Here is a 24,340-nt window from a genome sequence, read left to right on the forward strand (position 1 = left end):
CGGCACTGGCCACGGTGGCGGCCGTGGCGGCCATGGCGGCGGCGGACAGCGCCCTATGCCACAGCCCCAGCACGCGGGAGCGAGGGCACGAGCAGCTGCAGGTGCCTCCATGGCCGTGGCTGCAGAACCTGCCGGCGTCGCTGCGGAGCGGGCTCACCCTGTGGAGGAAGCGCGGTGCAGCTGTGGGCCGGTTGAGTGGCCGGGTCCTGCGCGGCCGAGTGGGCCTGGGAGGCGCGCGTGGAGCCCGCGCCCACCCCCCGGCGCGGCCAAGGCGGGCATCTGGAAGTTGGGGAGGTGCCGGGAGTGGAGCCCTTGTGCCGGCCTAGGCAGAAGAGGGGCCCGGGAAGGCGGGGTCGTGGGGTGCCCCCCGCGGAGTGGAGGTTTCCCTCTCCCCTAGATGCGCCTGACTTAGCCTAAGGGCGCCTGAATTCTCGCTGCAGAAGCGTGAGCATCGCCCAAAGAAGGGCCGTTTGCCTGTCCCCAGAGGGGAAGCAGGCAATGGCACCCCACTCCAGTACTCTTGCCTGGAAAATCCCATGGACGGAGGAGCCTGGTAGGCTACAGTCCATGAGGTCACTAAGAGTCGGACACGACTGAGCAACTTCACTTTCAGTTTTCACTTTCATGCATTGGAGAAGGAAATGGCAACCCACTCCAGTGTTCTTGCCTGGTGAATCCCAGGGACGGGGGAGCCTGGTGGGCTCGGGGCTGGTGCACCGGGATGACCCAAGGGATGGGATGGGGAGGGAGGTGGGAGGGGGGTTCAGGATGGGAACACGTGTACACCCATGGCGAATTCATGATGATATATGGAAAAACCAATGCAATATTGTAAAGTAATTAGCCTCCAATTAAAATAAATAAATCTATATTTTAAAAAAGCATCAGTTCTTCTGTGCTCAGCTTTCTTTATAGTTCAACCATAGCCTTGACTAGACAGACCTTTGTTGGCAAAGTAATGTTTCTGGTTTTTAATATGATGTCTAGGTTGTTCATAACTTTCCTTCCAAGGAGTAAGTGTCTTTTAATTTCATGGCTGCAATCACCATCTGCAGCGATTTTAGATTCCAGAAAAATAAAGTCTGACACTGTTTCCACTGTTTCTCCATCTATTTGCCATGAAGTGATGGGACCAGATGCCATGATCCTAGTTTTCTGAATGTTGAGCTTTAAGCCAACTTTTTCACTCTCCTCTTTCACTTTCATCAAGAGGCTTTTTAGTTCCTCTTCACTTTCTGTCATAAGGGTGGTGTCATTTGCATATCTGAGGTTATTGATGTTTCTCTTGGCAATCTTGATTCCAGCTTGTGCTTCTTCCAGCCCAGGGTTTCTCATGATGTATTCTGCATATAAGTTAAATAAGCAGGGTGACAATATACAGCCTTGATGTACTCCTTTTCCTATTTGGAACCAGTCTCTTGTTCCATGTCCAGTTTTCTTTTCTTTTTTTCCATTTTTTTAAATTTTATTTTTTAACTTTACAGTATTGTATTGGTTTTGCCATATATCAACATGGTCCACCACAGGTATACACATGTTCCCCATCCTGAACCCTCCTCCCTCCTCCCTCCCTATACCATCCCTCTGGGTCATCCCAGTGCACCAGCTCCAAGCACCCAGTACCGTGCATCGAACCTGGACTGGTGACTCATTTCATACATGATATTATACATGTTTCAATGCCATTCTCCCAAATCATCCCACCCTCTCCCTCTCCCTCTCCCACAGAGTCCAAAAGACTGTTCTATACATCAGTGTCTCTTTTGCTGTCTCGTATACAGGGTTATTGTTACCATCTTTCTAAATTCCATATATATGCGTTAGTATACTGTATTCATGTTTTTCTTTCTGGCTTACTTCACTCTGTATAATAGGCTCCAGTTTCATCCACCTCATTAGAACTGATTCAAATGTATTCTTTTTAATGGCTGAGTAATACTCCATTGTGTATATGTACCACAGCTTTCTTATCCATTCGTCTGCTGATGGACATCTAGGTTGCTTCCATGTCCTGGCTATTATAAACAGTGCTGCGATGAACACTGGGGTACACGTGTTGCTTTCATTTCTTGATTCCTTGGTGTGTATGCCCAGCAGTGGGATTGCTGGGTCATAAGGCAGTTCTATTTCCAGTTTTTTAAGGAATCTCCACACTGTTCTCCATAGTGGCTGTACTAGTTTGCATTCCCACCAACAGTGTAAGAGGGTTCCCTTTTCTCCACACCCTCTCCAGCATTTATTCTAACTGTTACTTCCTGACCTGCATATAGGTTTCTCAAGAGGCAGGTCAGGTGGTCTGGTATTCCCATCTCTTTCAGAATTTCCCACCGTTTATTGTGATCCACACAGTCAAAGGCTTTGGCATAGTCAATAAAGCAGAAATAGATGATTTTCTGGAACTGTCTTGCTTTTTTGATGATCCAGCGGATGTTGGCAATTTGATCTTTGGTTCCTCTGCCTTTTCTAAAACCAGCTTGAACATCTGGAAGTTCACAGTTCACATATTACTGAAGCCTGGCTTGGAGAATTTTAAGCATCACTTTACTAGCATGTGAGATGAGTGCTATTGTGCAGTAGTAATTTGAGCATTCTTTGTCATTTCCTTTCTTTGGGATTGGAATGAAAACGGACATTTTCCAGTCCTGTGGCCACTGCTGAGTTTTCCAAAGTTGCTGACATATCTAGTGCAGCACTTTCACAGCATGATCTTTTAGGATTTGAAATAGCTCAACTGGAATTCCATCACCTCCACTAGCTTCGTTCGTAGTGATGCTTCCTAAGGCCCTCTTGACTTCACATTCCAGGATGTCTGGCTCTAGGTGAGTGATCACACCATCGTGTGTGTGTGTGTGTGTTTGTGTGTGTATAGGTATTTCTAGTTACAAATATATATATATATATATATATATATATGTATTTCTATACATATATATACACATATATGAAAAAGTTTTATCTTGAGGCATTTAGTTCCCTATTTATGGAGACTTAGAAATTCTACAATCTTCTGTAAATCCAGGAAAGCCAGTGATATAATTTAGTCCCAGTCTGTAGGCCTGTGAACCACGGGGTCTGGTGGTGTGGATCCTAGTTGAAGGGAATGGGAAAATGAGAAATGTTCTGTCTCAAGCAACGAGTTAGGAAAAAGGGGAAGAATTCTTCCTTTCGCTGCTTTTTGTTCCATTTCGGCCCTCAGCAGGATATATGATGCTCACCCACATTTGGGAAGGCCTTCTATTTTACTGAGTCACCAATTGAAATGCTCATCACATCCAGAAACACCCTCACAGATACAACCAGAAATAGTGTTTAATTGGGACATTCCATGACCAGCCAAGTTGGCACATAAAATTAGCCATCATAGTGAGTAGGGCAACATCATGGACTGCTGCATAACACTGTTCACACCATGAGGTCTCAAACACCCTCCTAAATGATCTTTCCCATGGGAAGGACAGTGCTACCATTAGACCATCTTTCCTAGGAGCCCTGTGAAACTTATGAGCATGCAATCCAGTTAAGGGATCCAGGGGTTATGTGGCCCACACACCCTGTAGAGGGTAGATGAGTTAAACACTCAAGGTAGTCAAGCCTAGTGGAGCCGCACCTTCTTGTTTGTATGACCCACAAATGGAGGGCAGGTTCCTAAATCTCTCAGGAGGCCTCCAGGGGAAGCAGTGGGCTTCCAGTCCCACTCTGAATATCTGTGAAATTTAGCAACCTTTGTAGCAGAGATATGAATTCCTCATATATTTCTTCCTATAACAACAGGATAAATAACGCTTCTTGTGGTTGGGCTGGGAACATGAATTCAGGAAAAGGGGTAGGGAAGTGATTTTTGCCTGGGCATTGTAGGGAGGACAACATTTTCACAGACAGAAAAGCAGGAAACGATATGAAAATCTTGAGACGGGTGGTACTAATCCTAGGAGGCTTCTGTGTGTCAGCTTGTTGTCAGTGTTCCATGGTCTTCCCAAAATGTCTGCAACTTGAACTGACTTGCCAAATTTCCAAGTGCAAACTTTGGTTCCTTCATACTGTGCCCAGCCCACTACTATCTGATCCCAGAGTTCATAAACAATTGCCCTGGAACTCTGCTCTGGTATATCTCCATGTCCATCAGTAATATGAAGATCTCACAGTATGCCTGGAAGGAGTAAAGCTTGGATGGCTTCCTGGAAGGGGAGTTAATTGTCCTAGGCCTGTTTACAATTTTCTTTGTAAACTGAAAGCACACGCTTACCAAAGTCTAAGGTGACAAGAAACAAAGAAAAAGATCTGGATAAAGAGCCAAGAAGTAGAGCTAGGCACTGAGGGATGGACACACATATAGAAAGAGGACTAGGAGCAGAGATTTCATTACTTCAGCTGGGCCTTGAGAAACGGACAATTTCCCACCAGAAGACCTAAGTGAGAGGAGTGGCCAACCCCCATCAATTATCGGAGGCCTACCAATGAGGATGTTGGGAGGCGGGGCCGTGGAAAAGTTTCAGAAGAAGCCTTAGTGTGTGAATAAGCGCCAGACTGACCTCCTGACTTTCTGAATTGTCCTGTGGGGTTTCTATCCACCGTTCTCCTCAGTTAGGATTTGACATGGCGGCTTCCTTTCCCGAGATCTCAAAAGTGTACGTTTTATTTACTTTATTCATATTTGGCTGTCTGCGGTGTGATTTGGAGAGTCCGGTAGATGATGTGTCTTAATGGACATCTTGACAGACGTTTCGGTTGGCTTCTGGATGGATGGCAGAGAAGGTCTCTCAGTCACTTCCGGGTTTGGTATTTAGCGTTATTGTAACAGCCTGATGGAACTTGGAGAAGATTTTCTTTGTTTAATTGTGGGTCTTGGATACCCCCTTCCCATTAATGGTCTTAATGTTTTGTAGTGTTTGTGGATTACTGTGAGGAAAGGGCAGGTGTAGGTGGCTGGGTGGTGTGGGGGTGCCACACAGTTGGGTGACCTTTGGTCGCCATGGAGCTGATTCTGCCTTGTATTTTGCCTTGCATGTTTGGGGTGGATATATCATTGCTGGGTTGGTTCAAATGTTGATCTCCATTTTTGCGACCTTTCTTAACTATTGAGGGTGTTTTTGTTATTTTCCACGTGAAACGAGAAAGTAAGTCTCTGAGTGAGCGTGTGCAGTGTTATGTTAGCTGACAGCCCTTCGCTGCCTTGGTGTTTTGTGTTTTATTTAACAACATGGCTTTAAGTTTAATATCATTTGTTGGTTAACTTTTGGAATGCTGTTCTTCACGTGTTGCCTTAGAACACAAATCCTGAGAATTTTAATGTGAAAATTGAGTAAACAGATGGCTTGATTGGCTCGTGGCTCATTCACAGACCCTGGACATGGTCTTCAGTCACCTTGGAAGACTGTTTTGCATTTTGTGTATGTTTAAGATTGTTATATTCAAGCACAAATGTCCCTTAAAAGATTTGGTGATGTTTGCAGGTTACAAATTAGAAAACAGCCGTCTCTTGGGCTGTTGCTTTCTTTCAAACCCAGAAGGCAATCAAGCACCCAGTGTTCTTTTTCCTCTTCCTTTTATTGTACATTATAATGGTGTGTGCCTTTTCAGGGCATTGCAATCATTTTACTTTGCTTAATTGTGATCTTGGTCATGTTTCACAACTACTCTTCGAATAGACGTATTTTCAATGGGCATATTCTGAATTGAATGGACTGGCTGGGTGCTTGAGTTTGCACAGTCTTGGTGAATATGCTTGAGCCCTTCTTGTCGGCCAAAACTGGACACTCTTAACATTTTAATTTTACATGTTCATCCCGCTTTATTCAATTAAGTTTGTACCTGAGGCTCCCCAGAATTTTTTTAAAAATGGTTTTGTGCAAATTTCAATTTATAGGAAATGAACTTCACCTCTGATTTTGCTTTATTTTGCATTATAATTTCTTTTTTGATAGAGTTACTTTGTTTATATTCTGGTATTGTTCCCTCTTCATAAACCTCCTTAAGAATAAATATTGGGGAATAGTCTTGATTTTTAAATGCAGGACGTAGTCATGTGATTTTGCTTTGATGTGTTATGACACAGAATGCATTTCATCTGACTATGTCCTCCAGGTACAAAATTTAGGATTTTGTTTTGCTGAAAAATTACACACTGGATATCATTTAGCCCAGTTGAATATGGGTCTTGGGCTGTTTCATAAGATTTCTGTAAAGGTTTTTCTTTATCTCCTTTGCAGAAATAAGGAAAAAATTGCTCCCATTGGCTTTTTAACCCTTTTTTACCAACAGTGACTGGCGTTAACCTGTCTACTGGCCAAAGCTCTGAAAAAAGAAAGAGAAAAAGGTGTTCCCTGAGATGGCTCTAATAAATAAATGTCATAGCCTTTCACTGTAATGTTACATAATTACTGTGTGATGTTTGTTTAAAGCAGGACGAACCATTGGTTCATTTTGAAGGGCGGCCATACCTCTGAAGATCAGTATCTGTCTTATGTTACCTTTCATAACATTTGGCCTAGTCTAATGGGCATAAGCAGTATCATGGGTTTCCTGGGCTCAGTGTTTTGAGGAGCTTCACTACATAAGGGAAACAGGGTTTTGGTCACAGGCCCCCAAGTTTATACAGTTCCAAGTTACATAATTTTCCTGCAGTTGTGCTAGTCTGTCTACCAACAGGCAATCTTGTTGCAGATCTCCTTTAGGACCTATGATGGAAAAGTCCAGTGCTGGTCAGCTTAGGGGACTGTCAAGTGAAGAGTGGATCTGGAACCAACTGACCTGACTGACTAGAAAAGTAAGAGCAAGCTTATGTTATGTGGGGCCAAATGTGCTGGGCAGAAGGTAGGACTTTTTCCCTGTCACGTGAACCATAATTGAAGATGGCATCAAAATGCCTTTCCTGGGTCTCTAAAAGAACAATGTCAAGGTCTCTCCCTGGACAGGGCTTTCTAATTCTGTGGTAGAAACTGTTAATGGAATCAGTTCATTAAACAAGACAGTGGTATCTTTTTCCAGTCCTTAACCATGTTCCTCTGTTCCTTGTGGGTGCCTCTGTTGCAGACACATTGACTTTTAGGATGTCTGTTTTCAAAATCACCTGATTTTGACAGTTTACCATCAAAGGGTTGATCTCTCTTTTTATTCTCGTTGGAAACTCTTGCAGTAGCTGGCAGCAGTGAGATGAACTGGATTGGCCTGTTGAAAATAAACCTCATGAATTTGGAATGTGTGCTGCTTGGGTGCCTTTTTTCCTAGTATGATAATATGGATCTGAAGTTAATTGAAAACATTTCTGTCTATTAAAAAGGGTAAAATGGGACTTGTGGACCAAGTGGGTTGTGGTCAATGGTGGTATCCCAGATCAGTTCCACACGTGATAAGGATCCTGGGAATATAGTGGAAGTAATTGTCAAGTCAGGAGTGCTCCTTGAAATTTTCACGCTTCCAGTAATTCGTGGCTATATGTTTGCTTGCAGACATTACTGAGACCATACCTCGTGTTTCATCCACAAACTGCCTCCAGTGTCTGAGTCTGAAAGTCTCTTGGCTCTCTCTTACTATCATCTTTGAGCTTGACACCCTCCACTATTTAAAATATTCTCAGAGAGCCTTTATTTTTAATAGCATATTAAATATTTTATTTAAATTAAGAAATACAACAAACTAACATACATTTGTTCCTCTGTTTGAATAAAATAACTACCTACAAAAAATCTACACACAGTTTCTCAAGTACCAAATTCCAAGTATTTAACTGATGTTGTTGTAGCCATGAGTTCCAGGAAACAAACTCACTCAGAAGGACAGTGCAGACAGTGGAGTGCAGTTTATTACACCAGCGGGCCCAAGGCAGAGTCTCCTCTTAGCCAAGGACCCCAACCAGCATTTGTGAAAATCTTTTATACCCCATGTGTACGTGTCTGAACCCACCACTCCAAATTCCTTGAGACTTACATAAACCAAGGAAAATACAATCCCAGTAACCCCATCATTCACGTGCTATGTGCTCATGTGCTCAAACAGTCAAACAGTTAGCCAATAATCAATAAACCCGAGGTTACACTCTGATAGATACAGAAAAATTTATGGCCTGTCTGGAGGAAGGGGTGATTAGTGTATGTTTTCTCTTAGGCGATGAGTAACCTAGATACGATCTTCCAGGTTCCCCTGTCTGGAGGGGGTCTTATCCTTCTCTTGTTGTTTTTATAGGCACTAAACACAGAGTTCAGAGTCCATTGGAAAGGTGGCCGAGCATGATCAGCATGAACAGGCCTAAGATGGAGTCCAGGTCCTATGAATTCCTTCTTCAATGTCATGAAACATATTTTCAAAATGTATAGGCTGCATTCCAAAATTTGGTATATTTTGGTTTTACATATTTGGTATATAAATCCAGATGTAATATATTTATATTTACACATACTACACACTTTAAATAATCTAAGAAAAAAATCAGTCATTAAAAAAAATCAAACCAATTTACTTCTCTGTAGAGAAAGTTACAACACACAAACCATTCTGATACCTTTTCAATGGGCCATACGTAGGAAAACCACTCTTTGACAAATACTATTTATACTGAATTACAAATTCATATAAAAATATTTTCTTTAAAATATGCTCTATTTTAGAAAAAAAATTAAGTGTAGGCCAAGTACTTTAAAATTGCAAGAGATTTAAAAAAGCAAACTGATCTAACTTTAACTTTTTAGACCATTACTCAATTTCCCTTGATTTAGCTCATAACATCATTAACAAGGTGCTTTTAAGGTGGTGCAATGGTAAAGAAATGCAAAAAAGCAAAATGGCTGTCTGGGGAGGCCTTACAAATAGCTGTGAAAAGAAGAGAAGCAAAAAGCAAAGGAGAAAAGGAAAGATATAGGCATCTGAATACAGAGTTCCAAAGAATAGCAAGGAGAAATAAGAAAGCCTTCCTCAGTGATCAATGCAAAGAAATAGAGAAAAACAACAGAATGGGAAAGACTAGAGATCTCTCCAAGAAAATTAGAGATGCCAAGGGAACATTTCATGCAAAGATGGGCTCGATAAAGGACAGAAATGGTATGGACCTAACAGAAGCAGAAGATATTAAGAAGAGGTGGCAAGAATACACAGAAGAACTGTACAAAAAAGATCTTCACGACCAAGATAATCACGATGGTGTGATCACTCACCTAGAGCCAGACATCCTGGAATGTGAAGTCAAGTGGGCCTTAGAAAGCATCACTACGAACAAAGCTAGTGGAGGTGATGGAATTCCAGTTGAGCTATTTCAAATCCTGAAAGATGATGCTGTGAATGTGCTGCACTCAATATGCCAGCAAATTTGGAAAACTCAGCAGTGGCCACAGGACTGGAAAAGATCAGTTCTCATTCCAATCCCAAAAAAGGCAATGCCAAAGAATGTTCAAACTACCACACAATTGCACTCATCTCACACGCTAGTAAAGTAATGCTCAAAATTCTCCAAGCCAGGCTTCAGCAATACGTGAACCGTGAACTTCCTGATGTTCAAGCTGGTTTTAGAAAAGGCAGAGGAACCAGAGATCAAATCGCCAACATCCAATGGATCATGGAAAAAGCAAGAGAGTTCCAGCAAAACATCTATTTCTGCTTTACTGACTATGCCAAAGCCTTTGACTGTGTGGATCACAATAAACTGTGGGAAATTCTGCAAGAGATGGGAATACCAGACCACCTGACCTGCCTCTTGAGAAACCTATATGCAGGTCAGGAAGCAACAGTTAGAACTGGACATGGAACAACAGACTGGTTCCAAATAGGAAAAGGAGTACGTCAAGGCTGTATCTTGTCACCCTGCTAATTTAACTTCTATGCAGAGTACATCATGAGAAACGCTGGGCTGGAAGAAGCACAAGCTGGAATCAAGATTGCCGGGAGAAATATCAATAACCTCAGATATGCAGATGACACCACCCTTATGGCAGAAAGTGAAGAGGAACTACAAAGCCTCTTGATGAAAGTGAAAGTGGAGAGTGAAAAAAGTTGGCTTAAAGCTCAACATTCAGAAAACTAAGATCATGGCATCTGGTCCCATCACTTCATGGGAAGTAGATGGGGAAACAGTGGAAACAGTGTCAGACTTTATTTTTCTGGGCTCCAGAATCACTGCAGATGGTGATTGCAGCCATGAAATTAAAAGACGCTTACTCCTTGGAATGGAGAAGGAAATGGCAACCCACTCCAGTATTCTTGCCTGGAGAATCCCACAGACAGAGGAGCCTGGTGGGCTACAGTCCATGGGGTCACAAAGAGTCGGACACAACTGAGTGACTTCACTTTTTTTCACTTTCACTGCTTGGAAATGTGGCCAACCTAGATAGCACATTCAAAAACAGAGACATTACTTTGCCAAAAAAGGTCCGTCTAGTCAAGGCTATGATTTTTCCAGTGGTCATGTATGGATGTGAGAGTTGGACTGTGAAGAAAGCTGAGCACCCAAGAATTGATGCTTTTGAACTGTGGTGTGGGAGAAGACTCTTGAGAGTCCCTTGGACACAAGGAGATCCAACCAGTCCATTCTAAAGGAGATCAGTCCTGAGTGTTCATTGGAAGGACTGATGCTAAAGCTGAAACTCCAATACTTTGGCCATCTCATGCGAAGAGTTGACTCATTGGAAAAGACCCTGATGCTGGGGAAAGATTGGGGGCAGGAGGATAATGGGACACAGAAAATGAGATGGCTGGATGGCATCACCGACTGGATGGACATGAGATTGTGTGAACTCCGGGAGTTGGTGATGGACAGGGAGGCCTGGCGTGCTGCAATTCATGAGGTCGCAAAGAGTCGGACACGACTGAGTGACTGAACTGAACTGAACTGAACTGAATGATAAAGAATCTGCCTGTCAATGCAGGGGATTCAGGAGACCGGGGTTCAATCCTTGGTTTGGAAGACTCCTTGGAGGAATTGGCAACTGACTCCAATATTCTTGCCTGGGAAACCCCATGGACAGAGAAGCCTGGCAGGCTATAATCCATGGGGTTGTTAAGACTCAAACATGACTGAGCACACACACTCTCAGAGAGCCTTTTAACCTTCAGTCTCAGTAGATAACTATGGTTCCTCTGCTTTATTAGTGATACAAGATTCAGTCAGAAGCTGGCATCACAGAACCTGAATTTCACCTACCCACATTCAAATTGCACATTCCTTTTGATGGGAAACTAGAGTGTGTGGCCTTTTCCAGCACATTGACATTCATCGTCTTTTGGTTTACGCCTGTAGTAAGTTAAATTACATTAAATCCTTGGATGATGGGTGTCATTGTGGATTCCTCATGTGGTGACAAACTGAAACATATAATACTAAGAGAAAGCTTTCTCCTAAGTAGTGTTCCTTCACCGAGACATGATTGTGTCCAAGACTGGCTCATTTGCTAGTGAAAAGAGTTGTGAAACTTAACCATAACTGTGGCCCATTCTCTCCTTTCCACACAGGCTTGTGCTGGCTGCCCATCACATCACAGTCTTCCTGATTCTCTTTGTTGGAGGGGCTGTGGGGAAGGCCTCAGTGAATTGTTTCATGGGTTCTTCTGCTGACTATTAGCATCTTAGGAAGCAGTCACAAGGCAGAGCATTCGAAAAGGGTGTTTTTCCAATTGGCAGCAGTCTCAAGAACTTGCACTCTTTTTTTTTTTTGGTTCTCAACCTGTTTAATGTGTAAAAGGGGAAAAAAGAGGTGGTAGGCAGAGTTTCAGTCTGAATACATTCTCAGGATGCTGGCCTTCCAGAGCATCATTCTGAACAGCTGATTATCTTCTGTGACTCGAGTTTCAGTTTTGAAAATATCTAATTCCATGGGATTATGGTGACTCATTTATTATTAAGAATTAAATATAGAAATTTAAAGACTCCGAGCAAATAGCAGGGGCGGGACTAATGCGACAGTAATAGCTGGAGTTGATGGGGCAAGAGTCAATCAATCATAAAATTATTTTTCCCTTGTAACAAAGGGTTCACACTTTTAACATAAATTATACATTTATTATGGTGTTTAAAAACAGTCAAGCCTAAATAAATTCGTCATACCATCGAGAAGAGACACACACACTTACAACTTACTTAAGCACAGAACTCATTTGACAGCTCTTGGCCAGGGCCACACACATTTTACAGGGAGCTTTTGTTTCTCAAGCTTAGTGAAAGTCTGGCAATCATGTATATAAAATAAGACTTAAATTTAAAACCTCACCAAACTAGGAAGCTGATGTAGAAAATCAGTGACACTGGAGCAGCTAAAGCCCACAGTTCTTAGACTTCAGCACGGGTCCCAGTGACCTGCGAAGTCCTGCCCCATGCATCCGAGGCCTGGGCAGGCCCAAGTCCCTTAAGGGCCAGCAGGTTCCCCTGGGGACGCTGTGCTGCTGCTCCAGGAACCCTGGCTAAGAACCCCTGGGAGGACGTAGCACCGTCTCCGCCTCTCCTCGACGTAGACCGTGTCCCCTCCAGCCGTTGCAGGGAAGCTCAGTTTGACCAAACCATTCAACACCAGATTCCTCCTGGCGAGTCCCTGGCATCTTCTCCTGCCAGGCCTGGCGCCCTCTGCCTAAAGTGCCACCTGCCCAACACCGAGGGTGGCCGCAGCAGAGCTCAGGTCACGGGGGTGCGCTGGTGGCCAGCAGGGAAGGGCTCCTCTCTGCCCATCTCACAGTCCTGTACCACTGGGAAGCATCAACAAAAAAAGGCAATTTCCCGATCTCATCATCAGAGGCTCCACACTGAACACTTAAAGGCAAATCGTCATCTTAAAGTACTACGTTTAGGGATTCAGTTAAAATATACACAGGTTTTGTCTTCCCCTTGATCAGACTGTTGCTATTGTTTCTTCAGAGGATCGTAAAAAGAATTGATACCCTAAAAAAAGAACTCCTTTTATTATTTTTTTTAAAGAGCAACAATGGGTGGGTGGGAGGGCGGGGGCGGAAAAGCGTTTCCTCTCCCCCTCCCGCCCAACCCATTTGGTTTTGGCTCACAAAGCTTCCCCCGCCCCTTTCGCTGTCTGTGCGGCTCTCGCGGCGACCATCAAGCCATCCGTCCGTCCGTCAGTCCCAGGCGCTCCGGGCGGCGGGCTTCAGGAGGCGTCCCTGGATATCCATCCGCTCTCGGTGAGGAAGTTCAGGATCCTCTTCATGAGGACTTTGTCCAGGTAGCTGGGCAGGCGGCTCTTGGAGGGGATGCCCTGGCGCTTCTTCAGGTGGTCCTTGATGAAGATGGTCTTCAAGGTCACGTAGCGCACGGGGCTCAGGTTCAGCGAGCTGCACAGCACCTTCTCGCGGTGCGACAGGAGCTCGAAGCCCGGCAGGTGCTCGATGGCCGCAAACTCACCATCCCGGCCGTCCTCCTTGCCGCCCCCCGCCGCCGCTGCCGCCACAGCCTTGTTCTCCTTGCACTTTTCGCGCTTGTGCCGGGCCACCTCATACTCCACCGACTCCTGCATCTTCGTGATGCCATTGTGCCGGTAGCGCTGCAGCTCGCGGATCTTGGCGCGCAGCATCTTCTCCTTGTACATTGTGTCGAACAGGTCGTCGAACTCCTTGCACGACATGAGCTGGTAGAGCGGCCGCAGCTTCAGCCGCAGCTCCTTCTCCTCCTTGGTGACCTTGCGCTGCGCCGCCCACTCCTCCTCCTTCTTGTCCTTGCCAGAAAGGCGGGTGCCAGGTTGTAGTCCTGTGCGATGTTCTTGCGCCGCTGCCGCTCGCGGAGCTTGCGCACGTACATGTCCACGTGCGCACGCTTCAGCTCAATCTCCACGTCCTCCTCGTCATAGTTGACCGAGAGCCCAGTGATGAGCGTCTCGGCGTCCTGGTCATACTCAATGTCATACTCGTCCCGCAGCAGCATGTAGCCCAGCTGCGGCTGCTCGGCCACCGAGATGTCTAGGGGAGGCAAGGGGGTGGTGAGGCTGGGAGAGAGGGGGCCCCCCACTGGGGCAGGTGTGGTCAGTCACCCGGTTGGGGATGGAGTCGGGGATGCAGGCCTTCCCCAGGTTTCCGTGGATGTACATGATTATGTAATGCTCCATCACTTCCTGGGGGGTCCTGGAAGTGCCGACGTGAGCTGCCATGTCCTCCCAGTTCCCGAAGCCGAACTGCTCGATGGCATCCAGCAGCAGCTGCTCCTCGCGGCAGGTCCAGCCGCCCTCGACCTCGGGCCCCCAGAGCGTGAAGTGCCCGTCGTCCACCAGCTGGTAGCCATGGTAGCGGCGGTGGTGGCCGATCTCGGCGCCGGCGGAGAAGCACTCGGGGCACAGCTCGATGTCCTGGCACTCGGTGCAGCGAAAGCACAGCGGGCTTACCTCGGCTAGGCAGTACACACAGCACTTCTTGCTGAGCGCCGCCATATTCTGCTGCTGGGGCCCGGCGTCCTGCGCTCCAGCTAAACCGCCGCGTCTGCCCCTAGCGCCCTCTGCAGCCGGCCTGCTGGGAAGCTCACCCCGCCTCAGCGCGCAGGCGCCCTCGGGCCGGCCCGGCCTCCAAGAACTCGCACTCTTGAGCAAGAGAAAGGGACACTACTCAATACAGGTCAGATGTGACCTGGCTCCTCTGTGCTATTCCAGGCGTTGATCCCTAGGCCTGCCTTGTCACTTAGCCTTCTGAGGCATGTATTCGATGATTGTTTTCTCTCCGGTGGCAATGGTAATGTCTTCAATCTAAGTTATCTGTATCAAGCTCAATCGATGAATGCATCATTATATGCATCAAGCTGAAGGAATGTACCAAGTTATCTCTGTCAAGCTCAATGGATGAATGCTTTCTCTCGGGTGGAAATGGTAATGTACTACAAGGTCTTCCAAATATGTTATCTGTATGAAGCTCACGCTTTCCCCTGACTTATGTGGTTGCAGAGAAATGGGTAATATTGGGCATTTGAAGGCATGGCCTTTGAAATGAGGTATCTTTCTTTTAATCCTGCTTTCCTGTAATATACAGACTCTAGGTTCATCAGGATAGCAGCAGTCATTTTGAGAGGCATGTTAGCCTACTGGAAGTGATGATGATGGTGGTGGCCATGATAGTGGTTTTCGTGGTGATTATGCTAATAAGAAAACCACCACAACCACCAATTATATGAAGATTAACAGAAGCAAGAACTATCCTCAGTTCTTTTCACTGGTTATTTAATAATCTTCTCAATTCCTCTGATTTGTGTACTACTTGTAAGAAATAGAAAATGCTCTCTTTTGCAAGGGACATTTGTAGTATAGAATGGATTCTTACATTGCCATGGTGACAGAGCCCTTCACTCTCAACAAATGGTGTAGAAGGGTGTTAGTGTTGGGTTTAGTGGGCCCCATATCTTGTGATGTTAATTACTAAGCTTCGAGAAGCTTTCTTAACTAACATTTTCTTGCTTGAAAAGTTGGGGGTTACCAACACCCGCATCTCCTCTTCATTTCCAGTCAGTATGGCTATCTGGGGGTGACACAGTGTGTTTTCACAGTGGTAGAAATAACTGGAAGTAAAATGCTCCTCAAATTGGGGAGAATACATGTTGAACTAAATGGATTTCATGGCTGATTGGCCAGCCAGTTTGATTGTCTCTTCTTTTACAGAGAGGCTTATAGATGTTACAGAGTCATACCAGGGCTGGAGCCTTTCTGATCAGAAAAGATGGAATGGCATATAGACCATGGTCCTTCCTTCTGAGGCCTGATGGTTGCAGATGGGCAAAGGTGGGGAAGAGCAGCACTGGATGCAGCTGCTCATAATGATTAAGGACAAGGAACTGTGGTGTGAAAGATACGAGAAGCTTCTTGTATTCAAAGAATTGTTTTCTTCCCCTTCAACATCCATGTCACTGCCTAGGATAAGCAGAGCATGGGGACCAACAATACTGATGCACATCCTTGAGTGAGATATGAGAATAGATTGCCTTCTGGCACAGGTGACTTTTATAATGGGTGTTTTACCCTACTTTACAGCATTCCTCAGACTTCTATATGCCACTGTTAGAGAAGTTCTTGTGTTCCTGCTTCAGTGTGTGCACTGCCTTAGGCTCTGAAAAGCAGCTCAGGGAAGGTGGCCATTGCCCCTCCTATACTGTGGCCTAGAAGAGTAATCTGAGGAGTCTCCTGGGAGGTGCCCACTGATCTTGACTGTACTTGGTTCAGCTCAGCTTTCCTGTTGAGATGTCCCTGTGTGCTGTAAAGAGACAGCTGAAATTCACGGGCTATTCTTGGTATGTTCTACTGATATACCAGCCAGACACTACTTCCTTCAAAGCTCACACATCACAGGTGGCTTGCAAAATCCTAAAGAAGGCCCAGAGTGGCAATGGTAGCATGTAGGCATGGTGAATGTTGGCTCCAGGGCAAAAATTGGCTGAGGCCTGTTGTCAGAATTCTGTGTCCCATGGGGCTTGGGGAAATTTGGGTCTGGGTGGTAAGTTGGCACTAGCCATGGATCAGACTATTCTGTCACAGAGGGTCATGGGAAATATTGGGTCTGGGAAGAAAGTTGGCTCTAGCTTGAGGCATACCTTTGTGTCACCAAGGGGCATGGAAAATGTTTGGTCCTGAGCATCAAATGGCTCTGTCCTGAGTCAGACTTCTCTAAAGCAAGAGTTATAGAAATGTTGGATCCAGGTGGTAAGTGTGCTCTGGCCTAAGTCAAACTTCTGTGCCACAAAGGGCATTAGAAATGTTTGGTCAGGGTAGTAAGTCAACTCTGGCCTGAGTCAGACTTCACTAAAGTGAGGGGTCATGGGAAATGTTGGGTCTAGGTGGCAAATAGGCTCTTGCCCTAGTCAGACTTCTCTGCTTCAAGGAACATGAGAAATGTTGGGTCAGGGGCGTAAGTTACTTCCGGCCTGAGTCAAACTTCTGTGCCACAAGGGACATGGAAAATGTTGGGTCTGGGTGGTAAATTAGCTCTGGCCTGAGTCATACTTTGTGTCTCAAATGGCATAGGAAATGTGGGGTTCAGAGCATAAATTGATTCTGGCCTGAGTCAGACTTCTTTAACACCAAGAGTCATGGGAAATGTTGGATCCCGATGGTAAGTTAGTTCTTCTGAGCCAGACTTCAATGCCACAAAGGGCATTCGAAACGAGGGGTTCTTGGTGTGAGCTGGCCCTGGCTTGAGTCAGACTTCTCTAAAGCAAGGGTTATGGAAAATGTTGTGTTTGGATGGTAAGGTACCTCTGGTCTGAATCAGACTTCTGTGCCACAAATGCCATGGGTAATGTAGGCTCTGGAGCAGAAGAGAGTCGTCTGTTGTCAAAAGTCTGTGCCATTGTGCAGAGCAAGGCCATACTGTGAATCATGAAGTGTCTCAGCTCTATGTGGGGGTATGTGGTTTGAACTTTCTGTGATCTCTTTTGGCACTTTTCCGCTGAGCACACTATGCACACTGGTTGGAGAAATGAGGTCAGGTCGGTCTTGTCAAGGAGCCGTCCTTTATTCTGGCCATTGTTTCCTTGGCAGTATGTGCTGATGAGTCTGGGTGACCAGGAAATGACTGAGTCATTTGTGAGGACTGGAGGATGAAGACCTTGTTTTCCTCTTGCTGGAGAGGGCTACACCCCCAGGCTGTAGCTGTCTCTCCATCTGTTTATCTGCTAGAAAGCCTTTCTGCTTGGTGGTGGCTTCTCTTCCATTTGGGTCTTCTTGTTGGTGAGGGTGACATTGCCTCAGGGGAACCCACTGCACTCTCTAGGAAGAAGTTTTTTTAGTACAACAGTGGAGTGGCAGCTTTGCATTTTTTTGTGATGTTGCACTACAGGAAGGATGAGAGGAAAGGGGAGATCAGTTTGGGGAGGGAAAGGGTCCAGTGGTTCCCCCATTTAAGGCTTCCTCTTGATAGCTAAATTTGAGCCCAGCAGGGGTATGAGGAGGAGCTTCTGAGAGTATAAGTAAAGACTGACAGTGGAGATGACAAGGATCTTTGGCGTGAAACATGTGGCAGACATTATGGGTTCAGGGCTCTGTCTCCTGTCTAGTAGCCCTTTTCCCTCTCACTACCATTGGGTGGCCATAACTGTGATATAGACAATGGTAAAGCAAATGGATAGCTGTGAAGTGAGTGAATGTGGACCTGTACTGACATTCAGGCATTAATACTGGGATCAGGTCTTCACATTTCATTTTCCTAGTGAACTGTAGGCCTCTCTGCCAGGAGATGATTTTGCTACCACTGCTCGTTCTGTGCAATGTTTAATGTTCTTTATAATGTTTTATACTGTTGCATAATAACATAACCTGAGGAAGTTCTGAGAAGGAACATCTCCTGCTTCTGTGGATGCTGTAATCCTCTTAAGATGCTGCCTTGCCAAACCTTTTTATGATCTTCTCCTGCACTTTTATTGATTCTTGTGCACTGCTTTGATGGTCATTTCTTTCTCTGAGTGTCCAGAAGGTCTAGCAGTTTTTGGTTTCAACTGCTTACGTTTTTCTTTCCTTACCTAGCTCTCCCCTTTTGCAAGGATTTTCCTGCCAGGTCCTTAAAGGAGCATTCAAATTGGCAAGAGGCTTATTGAGCTTTTTTAATGATTTCCACTCATATAAAGAGGCAGAGAAAGAACTGACACGTTTTGCAAAGTTAACCCTCTAAAGCAAAGGGAGGGGTGAAGGCCTGCTGTCAGTTTTCAATGGGGAAAATTAAAACTTTGTGTCTTATGTAACTTTATATTTTCCCTGCAGTACCCTAACATAAGATACCAGGTCCCCGGAGGTGTCTGCCTCCCACAAATTGTGATTGCCATACCCTGGGCCAAACTCAGGCCACAGGGAATTTCCTTCAGTGGAACTTGTGCCAATGGCACCTCATGCAAGAGGAATAAGTAGAAGCCACTGTTCACCATTCAGTTTGCTTATCTTTTACCAAAATCTGTGTCCTTGAGGTGAATTCTCTGTGGTCCTTTGCAGTAGGAAATATAACCAGAGGCCTTGTTTACAGACGGTTTCAGTTGCTATGCTGATCTCACCAGTCTTGGCAAATGGAAGATATACCATACCACTCATGTCAAAGAGGAGCAGGTGACTGTCTAAACTATTTTCAATTTGTTAAAATGTTGTTTTTTCAATAAAATATGTATGTTGGAAAAACTCCCATTGTAGATGTCATTCTTTGTGATGACTCCAGGCAGCATCAGTGAAGATGTTGGCTCCCACGTGCAATCACACCAGGTACCGAGTGGGACTCTGGGCTCAGTAATCTTGGCATTGATACAGGTGGTGGGTGGCAGGGGGAAGGGTCTCGAGGCCAGAACTGAAGTTCTGCCCTTGTTAAGGTAAGAATGATGGTAGATAATCTGACATTCTTCCTAGGAGAAGTGATCCTTTTCACTTATTCATGAGGATGACAGATGAATACCTGGATATCGTGTGTGCATGGGGGTGTATCTCCTATTCCTGCTTTGGGTGAGAATACAAGGAGTGGCCCAGCATGGTTCTGGAGACCATCAGAAGTCATGGAAACAAAAACCTGGAAGCACACAAAAAGCTCCTTTCCAATTTGTATTAGAATCCAGTCCTTTGAGTATTAGGAATTATTCACTACATATCAATCATTACCAGAGTATAAATGAAAAGAATCGAAAAGGTAACTGAGTGGCTGAAGCAATTGCCTTCGACTAGTGCTTAAAAAAAATCAAAACTCTACACACATTGCATAAAATTTCTAATAGTAAATTTATAAACCCTTTGTAGAGCTGAGAATGCTGACAACATTTTGTGAAATATTCGTTCAAGTGGCCAACATGATTCAGGAATAGTTGATTCCAGAGGATTTTAAGCTAACTGTTTAATCTGCTAATGAACATAGCAGAGCGGGGACATCCAGGAGTTGCGCAGGCAGGCAAGTTGGGTGGGTCACAGGCGCATTCCTGGCCCCAGGTGGGAATTGCCAGGTGGGGGAGGGGTGTATGCCAGGCAGGTGAAGGGAAGTACCAGAAAGAGGGCCTATGCAGGCAGAATCCCCCAGGACATCTGCAGTACCAGTCCCAAGTCAGGTCATGAAAGGCTCAGCCTAGAGCCTGGGCTCAGGGAGGCAGGATTGAGGCCAGGCTCCAGGCCCTTGTAGGACTCCACTAGGGACTGCCAATTGCTTTAGGCCTCCTTGACCAGCTCCTGGAACTCAAGGATGTGTCTACCAGTTAAGATTCAAGCACTCTGGGAGGCAGCCAGGAAGGTGCTTATTTCTGTCCTCCAGGTGGTCCAGACAGGTGTTGACTTTGTCCAACATGGGGTAGATGGCTGCCCATACTGCTCCTCGGGTGAAGCCATCATCCTTGCCTTTCCGTGCGCACATCCACAGGCATGCCCTGTTTCACATGGCCACCACACATGGCAGGCTTGTGCACGGGCAAGGCTCATGTGGCTTGGAGTGAGACAACACAACTTTGGTGCACAGAGGATCTGAATCAGGGGAGGGCTAGGGAGGTTCATTAAACCTTGTGCTCATTGAAATCCGCTCTCCTGGGAAAAGAAGCCGAGACTGTCACAGTCTGTCTTGATTGAAGATGTGCCTGCTGGGTGGTGGGCTCAGGTCTCTCCCTGATTTATTCATAAAGATGTTCAAGAATGCAGGTGTCAGCAACTCACATCTTGCCATCACGGTCTAAGGATCCCCAAAGCTGCAACTTGTCATCTCCTGCCTGAGGGGTTCCTCAGTATGTGGAGGTTGAAAAAGGTCTTCTATACATTTCTTTCTTTGTTTCAATATTATCACCTACTTGTGTTAAAGAATGACTTACCCATTAAGATGTGAGCTACCAGACTTAGCTATGCAAGTCCAAGTTCATCAGGCAGGAGAGAAACTTGCTGAGATTTGGATGTTGGAGGGTGGTGGTCTACTTCTCACCCATACTTCTGAATATGGATCCGTGTGTATTAATTACATAATGAATCAATGGACCATGTTTTCTGTTTTATACGAGACCAAGAAGTTTTGAACCTGGGGATGACCTGAGAGGAAGGTGCATAATTTTTTCCATTTATTGAGGGCTTTTTATGGCCAGGCTATATGTGTCTCCCTCATAACTATTGCTGTGGGATAAACCTGATCATGCAGGGCAGCTATGTGAAACACTGGATATCCTGGCACTCAGAAGTAGGCGTCTCAGCTGCACAGTCACACTCTTGTAGCAGGACACGTACCTCCTGGACCTGGTGTGCACCTTTAGAACTCTGTTATTCTGGTGGAGGTCAAGGATCTTGTAAATTTCTAGGGCTCACCTGCCCCTTCCACACACACACACACACACATTCAGAGAGCAGGGCGCCCTGCATCCTTCTACTCTCCTTTTACTTGAATGTTGGTCTCAACTTGGAGATAAATGAGTGGGTGACAGGAAGCTTATAGGAAAAAAGGATGAGTAGGGACTTGCCCATTCTAGGGTTCCTTTTCTGCTTTTTGTTCCGATTCATTTCCCCGCCCCAGGGATGCCAGGACTTGAAAGGCTCGGTGCACCTTTCTGCCAAGACTTTGGGACTGACTGGTGGTCATCTCATGACATTCCGGATGGATCTCCAGGAGGAGGGATTCTGGTGAAGCTTGGATGAAGCATGGACTCAGACTGGAAAGGCCTGTGAGTATCTTGGAAAGCCCCTATGGTACAAGTCTCCTCCAAACACAGGCAAATGCAGGCCTAGTCCTGTGCCTTACTTCCAACGCTGGTGTCCTTCAGCCTTCCTCCACCTCCCTATTCTTCTTTCTGTCTCTTTATCCCTCCAGCGATCTAATTTTTCTATCTCTCTATATCCCAGACACACAGGCTAGGGACACACACTACAATTTCTTCCTGGTCTCCAGCCACAGTGGCACAGATATGAAGGTCTGTTTCCTGCTATGTGTGGTCTGAGTTTCTCTGCTGATTTGGACAAGTGATGTGGGTCAACTTGGGGCAGTCATTACTCTTTCAGATGTAGATCTACTCTGGGTGACTGAACCAATCCCAGAAGATTCACAACAAGTTGCACACCCTGGTCCAGCCCTATGTTGTGGCAGCATGGAGCCCATCTCCTGAGGGGAAGGAGGAGGGGCAACACTGACACTAACGATCCACATTTACACTGAACTTCACAGGTTAAGGTCATAGTCCTAAGCCGGAATGCCATCACTACAGAAACCAGACACAAGTCTGGGTTTACAGGGACACCTTCACACTGACCAACGGATAGATGGGCCACGTTCTTGATCAGGCAGTCCACAGAGGATAGTTACAGAAGTGTAATGAATCAGATCAGATCAGATCAGTAGCTCAGTGGTGTCCGAATCTTTGCGACCCCATGAATCGCAGCACGCCAGGCCTCCCTGTCCATCACCAAACTCCCGGAGTTCACCCAGACTCACGTCCATCGAGTCAGTGATGCCATCCAGCCATCTCATCCTCTGTCATCCCCTTCTCCTCTTGCCCTCAGTTCCTCCCAGCATCAGAGCTTTTCCAATGATCCAACTCTTACATGAGGTGCCAAAGTACTGGAGTTCAGCTTTAGCATCATTCCTCCAAAGAAATCCCAGGGCTGATCTCCTTCAGAATGGACTGGTTGGATCTCCTTGCAGTCCAAGGGACTCTCAAGAGTCTTCTCCAACACCACAGTTCAAAAGCATCAATTCTTTGGCACTCAGCCTTCTTCACAGTACAACTCTCATATCCATACATGACCACAGGAAAAAACCATAGCCTTGACTAGACGAACTTTGTTGCAAAGTAATGTCTCTGCTTTTGAATATGCTATCTAGGCTGGTCATAACTTTTTCTTCCAAGAGGTAAGCATCGTTTAATTTCATGGCTGCAGTCAACCATCTGCAGTGATTTTTGGAGCCCACCAAAAATAAAGTCTGACACTGTTTCCACTGTTTCCCCATCTATTTCCCATGAAGTGATGGGACCGGATGTCATGATCTTCGTTTTCTGAATGTTGAGCTTTAAGCCAACTTTTTCACTCTCCACTTTACTTTCATCAAGAAGCTTTGAGCTTCCTCTTCACTTTCTGCCATAAGGGTGGTGTCATCTGCATATCTGAGGTTATTGATATTTCTCCCGGCAATCTTGATTCCAGCTTCTGTTTCTTCCAGTCCAGCGTTTCTCATGATGTACTCTGCACAGAAGTTAAATAAACAGGGTGACAATATACAGCCTTGACGACTCCTTTTCCTATTTGGAACCAGTCTGTTGTTCCATGTCCAGTTCTAACTGTTGCTTCCTGACCTGCATACAAATTTCTCAATAGGCAGATTCAGGTGGTCTGGTATTTCCCATCATCTTTCAGAATTTTCCACAGTTGATTTGTGATACACACAGTCAAAGGCTTTGGCATAGTCAATAAAGCAGAAATAGATTGTTTTGCTGGAACTCTCTTGCTTTTCCATGGCATCCAGCGGATGTTGGCAATTGGATCTCTGGTTCCTCTGCCTTTTCTAAAACCAGCTGAACATCAGGAAGTTCACGGTTCACATACTGCTGAAGCCTGGCTTGGGGAATTTTGAGCATTTACTTTACTAGCGTTGTGAGATGAGTTGCAATTGTGTGGTAGTTTGAGCATTCTTTGGCATTGCCTTTCTTTGGGATTGGAATGAGAACTGATCTTTTCCAGTCCTGTGGCCACTGCTGAGTTTTCCAAATTGGCTGGCATAATTGAATGCAGCACTTTCACAGCATCATCTTTCAGGATTTGGAAGTAGCCTCAACTGGAATTCCATCACCTCCACTAGCTTTGTTCATAGTGATGCTTTCTAAGGCCCACTTGACTTCACATTCCAGGATGTCTGGGTCTAGGTCAGTGATCACACCATCGTGATTATCTTGGTCGTGAAGATCTTTTTTGTACAGTTCTTCTGTGTATTCTTGCCATCTCTTCTTAATATCTTCTGCTTCTGTTAGGTCCATACCATTTCTGTCCTTTATCGAGCTCATCTTTGCATGAAATGTTCCTTTGGTATCTCTGATTTTCTTGAGGAGATCCCTAGTCTTTCCCATTCTGTTGTTTTCCTCTATTTTCTTTGCATTGATCGCTGAAGAAGGCTTTCTTATCTCTTCTTGCTATTCTTTGGAACTCTGCATTCAGATGTTTATATTCTTACCTTTTCTTCCTTTGCTTTTTGCTTCTCTTCTTTTCACAGCTATTTGTAAGGCCTCCCCAGACAGCCATTTGCTTTTCTGCATTTCTTTTCCGTGGGGAATGGTATCTTGATCCCCGTCTCCTAGTACAATGTCACGAACCTCATTCCATAGTTCATCAGGCACTCTATCTATCAGATCTAGGCCCTTAAATCTATTTCTCACTTCCACTGTTATAATCATAAGGGATTTGATTTAGGTCATAACCTGAATGGTCTAGTGTTTTCCCTACTTTCTTCAATTTAAGTCTGAATTTGGCAATAGGAGTTCATGTCTGAGCCACAGTCAG

The 24,340-nt window shown here is 45.4% G+C and overlaps 1 pseudogene; it reads right to left on the minus strand.

The window, feature by feature from the left end:
- Positions 1 to 12,975: 12,975 nt before the first annotated feature.
- On the minus strand, positions 12,976 to 14,435 carry LOC112445799 (transcriptional adapter 2-beta-like; annotated as a pseudogene).
- Positions 14,436 to 24,340: the final 9,905 nt, after the last annotated feature.

This window comes from Bos taurus, unplaced genomic scaffold (genome assembly GCF_002263795.3).
Source record: "Bos taurus isolate L1 Dominette 01449 registration number 42190680 breed Hereford unplaced genomic scaffold, ARS-UCD2.0 ScbfJmS_848_142, whole genome shotgun sequence".
Taxonomy (NCBI): domain Eukaryota; kingdom Metazoa; phylum Chordata; class Mammalia; order Artiodactyla; family Bovidae; genus Bos; species Bos taurus.